The 12,633-nt window shown below is 34.9% G+C and overlaps 1 protein-coding gene across 9 annotated transcripts in view; it reads right to left on the reverse strand.

The window, feature by feature from the left end:
- NCOA1 (nuclear receptor coactivator 1) overlaps positions 1 to 12,633 on the reverse strand; it is a 244,326-nt gene that overhangs the window by 159,674 nt on the left and 72,019 nt on the right. Inside the window, exon 3 of one of the 9 annotated variants that reach the window (XM_072770850.1) lies at positions 362 to 414. The exons of the other annotated variants lie outside the window; for them this stretch is intronic. The gene's annotated coding sequence lies outside the window, so the exon portion shown is untranslated. The remainder of the gene's footprint in view (positions 1 to 361; positions 415 to 12,633) is intronic. 9 annotated transcript variants of the gene reach the window in all.

The following is a 12,633-nucleotide window of genomic DNA, read 5'->3' on the forward strand; positions in this document are numbered from 1 at the left end:
GGCTCTCCTGACCCTCCTAGCCAAGGAAAAGTCAGTGGAAGCCAGAACTCCCATCCCTGACCAATAATAATGAAGAATTTCCTTCCAACCTGAGAGTTAATGGACTTCTATCTAACCCTGAACTCCAGGCAGTAATGCAGAAAGAAATCATCCCCCTCTTCATGTTGGAGCAATGCCAGAGGAAGCCAGTTATAAATCAGAATGTTTAGATAATATCCGGAGTTTCAGAACATAATACTCAAAATGTCCAGGTATCAAATGAACATCATTCATTATGCCAAGAACCAGGAATATCTCAAAATGAGTGAAAAAAGATGACCCACAGATGCCAATACCATGATAAGGGAGATGTTAAGATTACCTGAAAAGGGTTTTGAGCAGCCATCATAACAATGTCTCAAGTTACATACATGTCTAAAACAAACAAGAAAAAAAATAGTCTTAGCAAAGAAAGAAAAGTATAAGTGGAAATTTCCGAACTGAAAAACACAGTAACTGATATAAAAGATTCAAAGAGGAATATGACAGGGGTGCTGGAGTGGCTCAGTGGTTGAGTGATCTTTGGCTCAAGTCGTGATCCTGGGATCCTAGGATCCAGTATGGCATCAGGCTCCCCACAGGGAGCCTGCTTCTCCCTCTGTCCATGTCTCTGCCTCTCTCTCTCTCTCTCTCTTTCTCTCACTGTCTCTCATGAATAAATAAATAAAATCTTAAAAAAAAAAAAAAAGGATTAGTATGACAGAATGGAAAGGGCAGAGGAAGAAAAACTGAACTGGAAGACAGAACAAAAAAACTACCCAATCTGAATAGATAGAAAATACTGTAAACAAATTAACAGACCTTGGGGACCTGTGGAATATAACATAAGATTTATCTTTCATGTCATCAGACTCCCAAATAGAAGAAAGAGGGCAGGGCTGAAAAGGACTCTTAAACAAAAGTAAAAGCTGATAACTTTTAAGTCTGGCCAAACACATAAACTTAGGAATTCAAGAAGCTAAGTGAATTCTAAATAGAATAAGCCCAAAGCAATTCACAAACAAGACACATCACAGTTACACTTCTGAAAACTAAAGACAAAAAAAAATGTAATGAAAACAGCAAGAGAAAAAAATGATGCCTTGCCTAAAAATGATGTTTTATAGGGAAAAGACAATTCAAATGATAGATGTCTCATCTGAAAAAAAGGGATAATGGAAGTAGCACATTTTTCACTGAAGTGCACACCTGATCATCTGTGTTTCTATATCTGTTTTTCTCTTGTTCATGACTCTTGGCATGTGTAGAATCTAGGGACTGAATGTCAGATATTGTGTAATAAAAACTTTAGAGGCTGTGAATGCTCCTCTTTCTCTATAGAAGATTTTCTTCAGTTTCTGGTTGGCAATGGGAGCTAATCCAATCAGCTAACCTGAAGCCAGTTTTCAAACACATTAAGACCTGGTCTATTTCTCTAGTTGCTATGGCATAGTTATTCACAGATCTCATCTGAAAGCTGAGGGCATTTACCAGGACTCCTCTCTCTCTCTAGTTACCATTAGACTGCTGAAAACTCTGCTTAGCTTCTCAGCCTCTCAACAGCTGCTTTCTGCTCAGTTTTTCTGCCTATTAGTTTGTGCTTACTAATCTGCAACAATTTCTAGGGGCAACAGGGTTCAGACTTTTGGGCTCACTTCTCTATGCTTATATTCTCTTCACGGTCTTGGTCACTCAAGTTATAGATGTCTTAGTACCTGAACTCCAAGGCTCTTCACCCCTGTAAGACTGCCAAAAGCTCTCCGCAATTTCTATTTCTTAGCAACTACTGTATGTTCAGCTTCCCGTCTCTTGGTGAGGTTATCTACAATACAGTGAAAATTCTCCTAGAGATGTATCATGTTCCTTTTCCCATTGATAAAATTCAAAATCCTAAAATAAAAATCTTTAGCAAATTAGGAACAAAAAAAAAATTCCCTACTTTGTTAAAATTAGGAACGACAAAAAACTCCCCTACTTTGTTTAAACCTATTAGAAACCAATGGTAAGGGATCCCTGGGTGGCGCTGTGGTTTAGCGCCTGCCTTTGGCCCAGGGCGTGATCCTGGAGACCCGGGATCGAATCCCATGTCGGGCTCCCAGTGCCTGGAGCCTGCTTCTCCCTCTGCCTATGTCTCTGCCTCTCTCTCTCTCTCTGTGACTATCATAAATAAAAAAATAAAAAAATAAAAAAGAAAGAAACCAATGGTAAACATTATGTTTAGGAATAAAATAACAGATGCATTTGCATGCAGGTTAAGAACAAGATAATAATGAGGGAAATCACATGTACTATTCAGCACAGTATTAGAAGACTTAACTAATGCAATAAATAAAAAAAAGAAAGAAAAGAAAAGAAAACATATTCATTCTGGAAAGGAAAACACTCCCAAAACATTATCTCTGTAAGATATGAATACTTATTCCTATAAAATTAATAGAGAACAGAGTGAATCACTACTGGAATTCATGGGAGTACTCAGCATGAGGTCAAGATATAAAAGACAGATGTCTTTAGAGATATTACATTCTAGGTTTGGGGAAAAGGTAAGGAAGACAGGTAATAACAACAAACAAAATAAATAATCAGCTCTGTTACAAGGTGATAAATGCTATGAAAATGTAATGTAAAATAGAGTAAGGGAAAATCAAAACCAGAGCAGGAAGACTACAATTTAAAAACAATCAAACAAAAAAAACGAATCACTTCATTCTAGAAGAAACAAAAATAAAAATCACCTAGGAATAAAAAATTGTGAAATATGTATAAGGTCTTCACGTAGAAAACTAACTTTCCAAAAGGACAAAACCTTCAAAGCATAAATGGAGAAAGTCAATATACATATTAAAAATATTAATTCTCCCCAAATTGATATATAAATCCAAATAATATGCTAGCAAAATTTTTCATGCCTCTTATGAAGTAGATTCAAAATACAGAGAAAAGACACACATATATGCATAGATATAAATAACAAAGACCATTATGAAAAAAAGTTTTTTTGTCTTACTAGATATCAAAAACTATTTTAACAAGTCATTGAAAGTAGATGGTAATGGCACATAAGCACAAAAAAGGATCAACAAAACACAATACAAATTGTAGAAACAGCACCTGTAAATATGAGCTATTAGTATATACAAATGTGGTATTAGTAGGAAGGCAGACTATTTAATAAATGTTGCCATGACAAATGACAAACTATACTTAAATAAAAGTAGGATTTATACTCCATATCATCAAAAGGCTTTTAAAAAGAAAGAAATAAAATAGCTAAAAATGAAAATTAAGTCTCAAGTTATTTTTAAAAAGCTGGGGGGAGATCTGGGGGAGTTGTTCAATGGATATAAAGGTTCAGTTTCGTGTACACCTGACTAATATTACATTGAACATTAACTAACTGGAATTTAAATAAAACCTTAAAAAAAGTTTCAGTTTGGAAAAAAAAAAGAAAAAAAAAGTTTCAGTTTGGCAAAATAAAAAAGTTCTGGAGATCAGCTGTACAACAATGAAAATATATTTAACACCTCTAAACTGTACACTTAAATCAGTTAAGATGTTTTATGTTATGTGTTTTTTACAATTAAAAAAAATGTTAAGTGAATATTTCTATGCCTGTGAGGAAAGAAACATTTCTTAAACTAAAAAGTATACATACACCATAAAAAGATGGAGAAATGTGCTAATTTTTTGTATAATTTTTGTATATTGGAGGACAATATAATCAAAGTCAAAGCCTAGCAATAACCTAAGAAAAAATATTTGGCATTATATAAGAGAAAAAGAGGATGAGTAATCAAAAGATCCAAAGAAATTAAAACCAGTAAGAAAAATGTTCAAATGCAACAGGAAGAGACAAAACATATATTGAATATGCAATTCCCATTAGAGAAAATACAAATGATCCTAAAAATAAAGAAAACAAGGAACCTCACTAGTAATTAGGGAAATATTAAAAGACCAAGAAAACATTTTCCACTAGTCAATTCAAAAAATGTTGAAAGCTTGATGATAACCATTCACAAGTGTGAAACAAAGTTTCAAATACTAATGATGGAGGTATAGACTGAAACAATTGTTCTGAAAGATAATCTTGCAATATCTTCCAAATTAAAAATGCACATATCATTACTATGTGCCTCCTTATACTAGATGACAACACTGTCTAGAAGATAGTCTTGACAAAAAGAAAAGAAATCAAACCTGAATCTCATTAAGCATCCATGCCCAACTAAAAGTTGATTGGAAATACAGAGGACAAGAAAAAAGTTAAACAATGTCACAAAATGCAATAAGCAAGAGCCACAGTGTGGAAAAATCTTTAAGATAAATATCCCAGTCTCTCCAATCAATATACTGCAAGAATTTTAAAAACAGAGAAAAAAATGGGGGCAGGAGAAGAAAAGGGGGTTGAGGAGAAGATAAACAGAGAATGGGAGAGAGGAAAAAAAGGAGAAAAACAGATTAAAAGAAACCTTAAGAAAAATAATCACGTACCAACTAATCATTGTGATCCTTATTTGGATCCCAAATCAAACAAGTAAAATAATAAAAATACAGAACAAAATGTTATTGACATTAAAACAATTGAAAATTTGAACACTGGGGACCCCTGGTTGGCTCAGCAGCTTAGCACCTGCCTTTGGCCCAGGGCGTGATCCCGGAGTACCGGGATCAAGTCCCACATTGGGCTCACCTCAGAGAGCCCTCCCTCTACCTATGTCTCTGCCTCTCTCTCTCTCTCTCTGTCTCTCATGAATAAATAAAATAAAATTTAAAAAAAAGAAAGAAAATTTGAACACTGAATATTTAATGATGTCAAAGAATTATTATTCTGAAGTATAATGGTGCTGTTATTGGTTTTTAAAAAAAAAGAAAACACTTATCTTTTCCAGAAATATGCGAAATACTTCAGATCAAATGACATGGTATCAAGGTTTGTTTCAAAATACGAGAGGGGAGAAAGTGAGTGAGAGTACAGATAAACAAGATAGGTCAAGGATTGATAATTGTTGAAAGTGAGTAGGAATTCATTATTCTATTTGCCTACTTTGGCATATGTTTGAAATTTTCCAAATAATACATTTTAAAAATGTATATACCATATGACTCAGCAATTCCACTCTCTTTATCTTGAAGGAACTCTCATGTAGGCGCATGAGAAAGCACATACAAAGCTAGTTCTGTCTTCATTGTTAGTAGTTTTAAAAAATTATAAACAATCTGCAGTAAAACCTTGAGGGTTCAAATAAAATTATGATATAGCCATAACAAAAAAAAATGTAGAAACTGAAAAAAATGACAAAACACAGATCTAAACATATTGTAGAGTGCAAAAATCATAATACCCAACTAGTAAGTATACTATTTATGAAAAATAATCCACACAATACTATATATTTCCTACAACTATGTGTGCATTTAAATCAGTATATTAGGTTTACCAGGTGAAATTGCCAATATTCTACAATTTCATGCCTTCAAAAATGACAATTTCATGAGATCTGACATAAAAGAGTTTTTCTAATTAGCAATACTACCATTGCAGGAAACTCTTTATATTTATATATAATAGATTCCTGAAAACTTGTATGAAAGGCAAAATGTGTGAACAAATGATTTGCTGTTAGAAGGTTAAAACACATGTATGTCCCTAACTTCACCAGACCAGTTATCAACAATATAATTAAAACATTTCTAAATTTTCTTCAAATTCTGTCCTCTTACTTCAACAAAGGATTAATATACTTTCATCTGATAAGCATCTGACTAAAGCCAAAGATTTGTACCTTTAATCTTGGTCTTACCTAATATTCAATTTATAAGCATACTTACAATTACCACGATTAATTGAATTTCTTTAATTTTCCACTCATTTTTACAAAACAAGAGCAAGCATTAAAATAGCCCAAGGACTGGGATGCCTGGGGGGCTCAGTGGTTGAGCGTCTGCCTCCGACTCAGGGGGTGATCCCGCGGTTCCGAGATCGAGTCCCACACCAGGCTCCCTGCATGGGGCCTGCTTCTCCCTCTATGTCTCTGCCTCTGTGTGTCTCTCATGAATAAATAAATAAAATCATTTAAAAAATATCCCAAGGACTGCATAAATAATTTTCTTAAAGATGGCTACACTTTTGAAACCAAAATATTGTCCAGACACAATTAGGCAATTACCATATTAGTTGGTTACAAAGTCTTGTTTTTTCATAAGAAAAGCAGGGTATAATGTGCAAAAATTGTATAAAAAAGTCAAAAGCGGGATCCCTGGGTGGCGCAGCAGTTTAGCGCCTGCCTTTGGCCCAGGGCGCGATCCTGGAGACCCGGGATCGAATCCCACGTCAGGCTCCCGGTGCATGGAGCCTGCTTCTCCCTCTGCCTATGTCTCTGCCTCTCTCTCTCTCTGTGTGACTATCATAAATAAATGAAAAAAAAATTTTTTTTTAAAAAGTCAAAAGCATAGAAACAAAGGACTGTTTGTAATTATAATTATTTTTTATCATCACAACAATCCTAACACCATAAACAGACTTCAGGAAGTGGGACTTTACAAATATTTGCAGGAAATATGCAAGAACTGCCTTATTTTCTGTTCTTCCTCTTAGATCTTCAGTCTATCCCCCATCAATTCATTCTCCCCATTGAATATTAAAAACATTTCACACATTTCTCTTTAAAAATGATCTGATCAGGTCATGCTTAAAATCCATTAAGTCCTATGAGAACCAAATGATGTGTGTGGTTCCTCTCAACTTCTTCATACCTCTTACCAATTTTGCTACTATTCTGTGTTCTAGTTCTGTAGTCTTTTTTTCTTTTAACTGTAGCTTCACTTTTTAAAAATTACAGTTTATAAACTATCATACAGTAATTTTACTTCTTCATGTGTCTGTGAATTTCAACATACATATAGAATACTGTAACCACCAACATAAGTAGAGGACAGAGAGCCCCATTCCCAGCAAAAAATTTCTCTCATGTTTACAGTCACACCCTCCAACTATACCTAAACCCTCACTGGTCTAATCAGAATGACTGTCTTTTTATCATATACAAGACTGTCATAAAAATGAAACCATATAATATATGTAACCTTTTTTTCTAAGATTTTATTTTTATTTATTCATAAGAGACACAGAGAGAGAGAGAGGCAGAGACACAGGCAGAGAGAGAAGCAGGCTCCATGCAGGGGGCCTAACACGGGACTCGAGGATCCCGGGTCCCCAGGATCAGGCCCTGGACAGAAGGCGGAGCTAAACCGCTGAGCCACCCGGGCTGCCCTATGTGTAACCTTTTGAGACTAGCTTTTTTCACCTAGCACAATGTCTCTGAGATTCATCCAAGTTGTTACATGTATCATTAACTTATTTCTTTTTATTACTGAGTAGTAATCCACTGTATGGATATACCCCATTTTTAATCTACTCACCCAATAGGAAAACACTGAAGCTGTTTCCAGTTTTTGGTGACTATGAATAAGCTGCTATAAACATGTGTATACAGATTTTTTATGTCATATTAAGTTTTTCTTCTCTAAGGTAAATAAATACCCAGAGGGTGACTGTTGGGTCATATGGTAATATATGTTTAACTATATAAAAAAACAAATTAGTTTTAAGAGCATTTAAAAAAAAAATCAGGGGATCCCTGGGTGGCGCAGAGGTTTGGTGCCTGCCTTTGGCCCAGGGCGCAATCCTGGAGACCCGGGATCGAATCCCACGTCGGGCTCCCGGTGCATGGAGCCTGCTTCTCCCTCTGCCTGTGTCTCTGCCTCTCTCTCTTTCTCTCTCTCTCTATCATAAATAAATAAAAATTTTAAAAATTAAAATAAAATAAAAAAATTTAAAAAAAATCAGTCCTGTTAACCTCAACAGTGAAAGTCATATTATGTTGTACTCTGTGATACAATGTAAAGAAAAGGGCACCCCCTCACTTCTTGTGGTGTTCTTCCCAAAACACTATGACCTAAGTCTAATCATTAGAAAAACATCAGACAAATCCAATAGAGGGACATTCTACAAAATATCTGATCAATACTATTCAAAAATGCCAATGCTATCAAAAAGAAGAAAAATCTACCAAATTTTCACAAACCAGAGTAGATTAAGAAAACATGATAGTTAAATAAAATGTGGGATTCTGATTTGAATTCAGAACAGAAAAAGGACATTAGAAACAAAAAAATTTGGTAAAATATGAATAAAATCTGGAGTTTAGCTAAAATTAATGTACCAATGTATGTTTCTTCATTTTAAAATATATACCATGGTTTTTTTATAAGGTGTTAATATAGGAAATTGAGGTACATGGGCATGCCATATCGTCTTGGTAATTTTTCTATAAATCTCTATAAATTCATTCCAAATTTTCTTTTAAGAAAAATATGTGCCATTTTATACTGCCTCCAGAAATGTATGGTAGTTCCAGTTTCTCTGCATCCTTGTTAGCACCTGGTATTCTCATGAAATTATTTCCTACTTTACTCATTCTAACAGGCATGTACTGATACCTCGCTGTGGTTTTAATTTGCATTTCCCTAATAGCTAATGATTTTGAACATCTTTTCACGTGTTTATTTACCAACCTTATATCCTCTTTAATGAAACGTCTTTTACTCATTTTTAAATTGAGTTGTTTCTTTACTGTTGAGCTTTGACAGTTCTTTATCATATTCTTTTTTTTTTTAAGATTTATTTATTTATTTATGAGAGAGAGAGAGAGAGGCAGAGACACAGGAGGAGGAAGAAGCAGTCTCCATGCCGGGAGCCCGATGTGGGACTCGATCCCGGGACTCCAGGATCGCACCCTGGGCCAAAGGCAAGCGCCAAACGGCTGAGTCACCCAGGGATCCTCTTTATCATTTTCTTGAGAGAAATCCTTTACTGCATGTGATATGCAAATATTTATTACTCTATGTCTGTAGCTTGTATTGTCTTTTAACAGTAGCTTTTACAGAGAAAGAGCTTTTAATTTCTATTAAATCCAATCTATCCATTTTTTTCTTCACTGGATTGTGCTTTTGGTAACACGTCTGAGAATTCTTTGCTTAATCTCAAGTCACAAAGATTTTCCTTCATGCATTCTTCCAAAAGCTTTATAGTTTTTCATTTTACATTTAGATCTATGATGCATTTTGGGTTAATCATCATATAAGGTATAAAGTATAAATCAAGGTTTATTTTTTTGTATATGAATGCAAAGCCATTTACTAAAAACCAGTTATTCATTCTCTCCTGAATCGCTTTTGAACCTTTGTCAAAAATCAACTGGTCGTATTTGTGTGCGTCTTATACCTGGATTGTCTACTCTGTTCCAATGATCTATCTGTCTAGATATTGCCCCTTGCTTGTATCACACCATCTTTATTTCCACACTGACATCTCTTAGTACCTTCAATATGCTATACGCTCCTTCCTTACTTAAAGACCTTTAGATATTCTGATTCTGTCTGCCTGCGCATTCTTCTTCCCCCACCTAGTTACTTCTAACTCATCTTTCAGAATTCAGCTTAAATGTCACATTCTCAGGAAAAACTTTCCATCATGACAGTCAAAGGGGTTTCATGACAAAATGAAAAAAATCAAGATGTATCAGTTCAAAGGGGCTTCCAATTATCAACTCAGCAAGAATAAGGGCCTACCAAAGCCCTTAAAAAGCTATTCGGATTTTCTAAGCTTTGTCATATCCCTGTGTTTATCTGTCATGACCACCATCCTTTTCTCTACCTCTTCCTCCAACCTTTCCCCTATGCTTAAGTGTAAAATCCTAAGAGAAAAAAAAAAGGGGGGGGTGTATTTGCCATCCTGGTGGCAAGAAAGGGGGAGCTGCCAATAATACATCATTCCACTTTAGCCCTGGATAGGTCCTAGAGAGAGAAGATTCCCTAAGGAATAAAAGAAAGGATGGAACAGGATGAACTTCCTGGGGCCTAGAACAAGGAGGAAATTCATCCAGTTTAACAACAAAAAAGGTCTATCCCCAACAAAAAAAAAGCTAAGGCAGTATTGAGAAACAGGCTGATCTTTGTATTAAGAAATCACAATTTAAAGAACTGGTGGGTGGGGGAGGAGTTAAGACTTCTTTTAAAGAGCTTCTTCCCTTAAAATGTGATGTAGTTGACAGTAATGATTTCAACACACTATAATCAAAAAGAAGAAGAAAAAGAAGATGCAGCAGCAGCTCCAAATTAACTAACATTTTCTTTTTTGTATTTAAAGTTTAGTTCGTTAATATACAGTGCAACATTAGTTTCAAGAGTAGACTTCAATGATTCATCACTTACATACAACATCCAGTGGTCATCACAAGTGCCCTCTTTAAAACCCATTATTGAAGAGGATGTGGAGAAAGGGGAACCCTCTTGCACTGTTGGCAGGAGTGTGAAACTGGTACAGCCATTCTGGAAAACTCTGTGGAGATTCCTCAGAGTTAAAAATAGAGCTACCCTAAGACCCAGCAATTGCACTACTGGGGATTTACCCCAAAGATACAGATGCAGTGAAACGCCGGGACACCTGCACCCCAATCTTTATGGCAGCCATGTCCACAATAGCCAAACTGGGGAGGAGCCTCGATGTCCATCGACAGATGGATGGATAAAGAAGATGTGGTGTATGTGTGTGTATATATACATATATACACACACACACACACACACACAATGGAATATTACTCAGCTATCAGAAAGGACGAATACCCATCATTTGCTTCGACATGGATGGAAATGGAGGGTATTATGCTGAGTGAAGTAAGTCAATAGGAGAAGGACAATCATTATATGGTTTCACTCATATGGGGAATATAATGAATAGTGAAAGGGATTATAGGGCAAAGGAGGAAAAATTATTAGGAAAAATTAGAGAGGGTGACAAAACATGAGAGACTCCTAACTCTGGGAAACGAACAAGGGGTAGTGGAAGGGGAGGTGGGAGGGGATGGGGTGACTGGCACCGAGGAGGACACTTGATGGGATGAACACTAGGTGTTATACTATATTTGGCAAATTGAACGTCAATGAAAAAAACATATTAAAAAAATAAAAAATAAAAAATAAAAAAAATAAAACACTAAAAAAATTTTTAAAAACCCCATCCCATCTAGCCCATCCCCCTCCTACATCCCTCCATCAACCCTCAGTTTGTTCTCTATCAAAGTTAACTAATATTTTCTAAGCATTTATTATATGCCAGGGACTGGGTTGGATACTTTACATACATGTTCTCATGCAGTCTTTCCCAAAAGTCTACAAAGTAGACATCCTTATTTCTTCTTTATAGAAAAAGAAATTGAGCTTATATAGCTAAGACTGGTTCTATTTCCTCTTTATTCTTATTCTAATGTTTTTATAATAATTATACTCATTCTGAAAAAAAAATAAAGCAATATATGAAAAACTTCAACTTAAATGAGAAAAAAACAACTAGGACACCAGAACTGAGGTGACAAAGATGTTTGAATTATCTAACAAGGATTTGTAAAGGAGCTTTCAGTAAAATGAACCAATAAGCAATTACTGAAATAAATGGAAAAACAGAAAGTTTTAGCAAAGAAATAGAAGACAAAAAGAAGAACAAAATGGAAATTTTAGAACTGAAAAATACAACAGCCAATATTAAATTCACTGGATGGACTAACAAAAGAATCAGTGGACTTAAAGATCAATCAACAGAAATTATCCAATCTGAACAACAGAAAGTTAATAGGTTAAAAAAATAAATAAATGAAGCATCAGGGACCTGTGGAACAGCTACAGAAGATCTCACATTCATGTCATTGAAATCCTAGGAGAGGAGCAATAGTGTGCACTGCAAAATTATTTGAAAATATATGACCAACAAATTTTCAAATGTGGTAAAAATCATGAACTAACAAATCCAAGAAGTGAACAAACTGCAAACCGTGTTAAACCTAAAGCCATCCAAACAGACACATTTCTGAAAACTAAACACAAAGAAAAAAATCTTGGAAGCAGCCAGAGAAAAACAGTATTTGCATAAGAGTTAGAATGACATCAGAAAACACTGAGGCCAGAAAGATTCCTTTACCTTAAGAAAAAAAGATTATCAAGGGCCAATACTGTGCTTCTCCCTCACATTTGAATTTTAGATAGCATTTACTGAATTTCTGCTACAAAAATTGAGAAACCTATACTCAACTCCCACAGCTCAATTTATTTTATTGTGTTCAACTTTCAACATTTACACTCTACATTTTAATTGTATAATCAATTACATATTATAATTACATATGCAATTTCCACAGGTTTTCAGTCTTAGTTCCAATCTTAAGAGAGTTCAGTGTTCGTCATATTTAAAGAACACAACCAAAAAGCCGATTTCTAATTCTGGTTTTATTTGGTTCCTCTTCCTAAAAATGAAAACTCTTTCCTACCACTCTCCTATTTAACTTTTGTCATAGCACTTAATCACCTGAAATAATTATATGCTTTCTTTGTTTTCTTTATTATCTGTCTCCTTCTTCCATTAAAATATAAGTTCCACGAAAGCACAGGCTTTTATTCTGCTCAATGCTATATGATTCATATGCTTGTTTCTTGGGTTGAACATTTAGTTTGACAATGGAGAGCTGAAAAATCTCTTCTTCAAAAATGCAGTTTTTAAAT

Source organism: Canis lupus, chromosome 12 (assembly GCF_048164855.1).
Source record: "Canis lupus baileyi chromosome 12, mCanLup2.hap1, whole genome shotgun sequence".
In the NCBI taxonomy this organism is placed as follows: domain Eukaryota; kingdom Metazoa; phylum Chordata; class Mammalia; order Carnivora; family Canidae; genus Canis; species Canis lupus.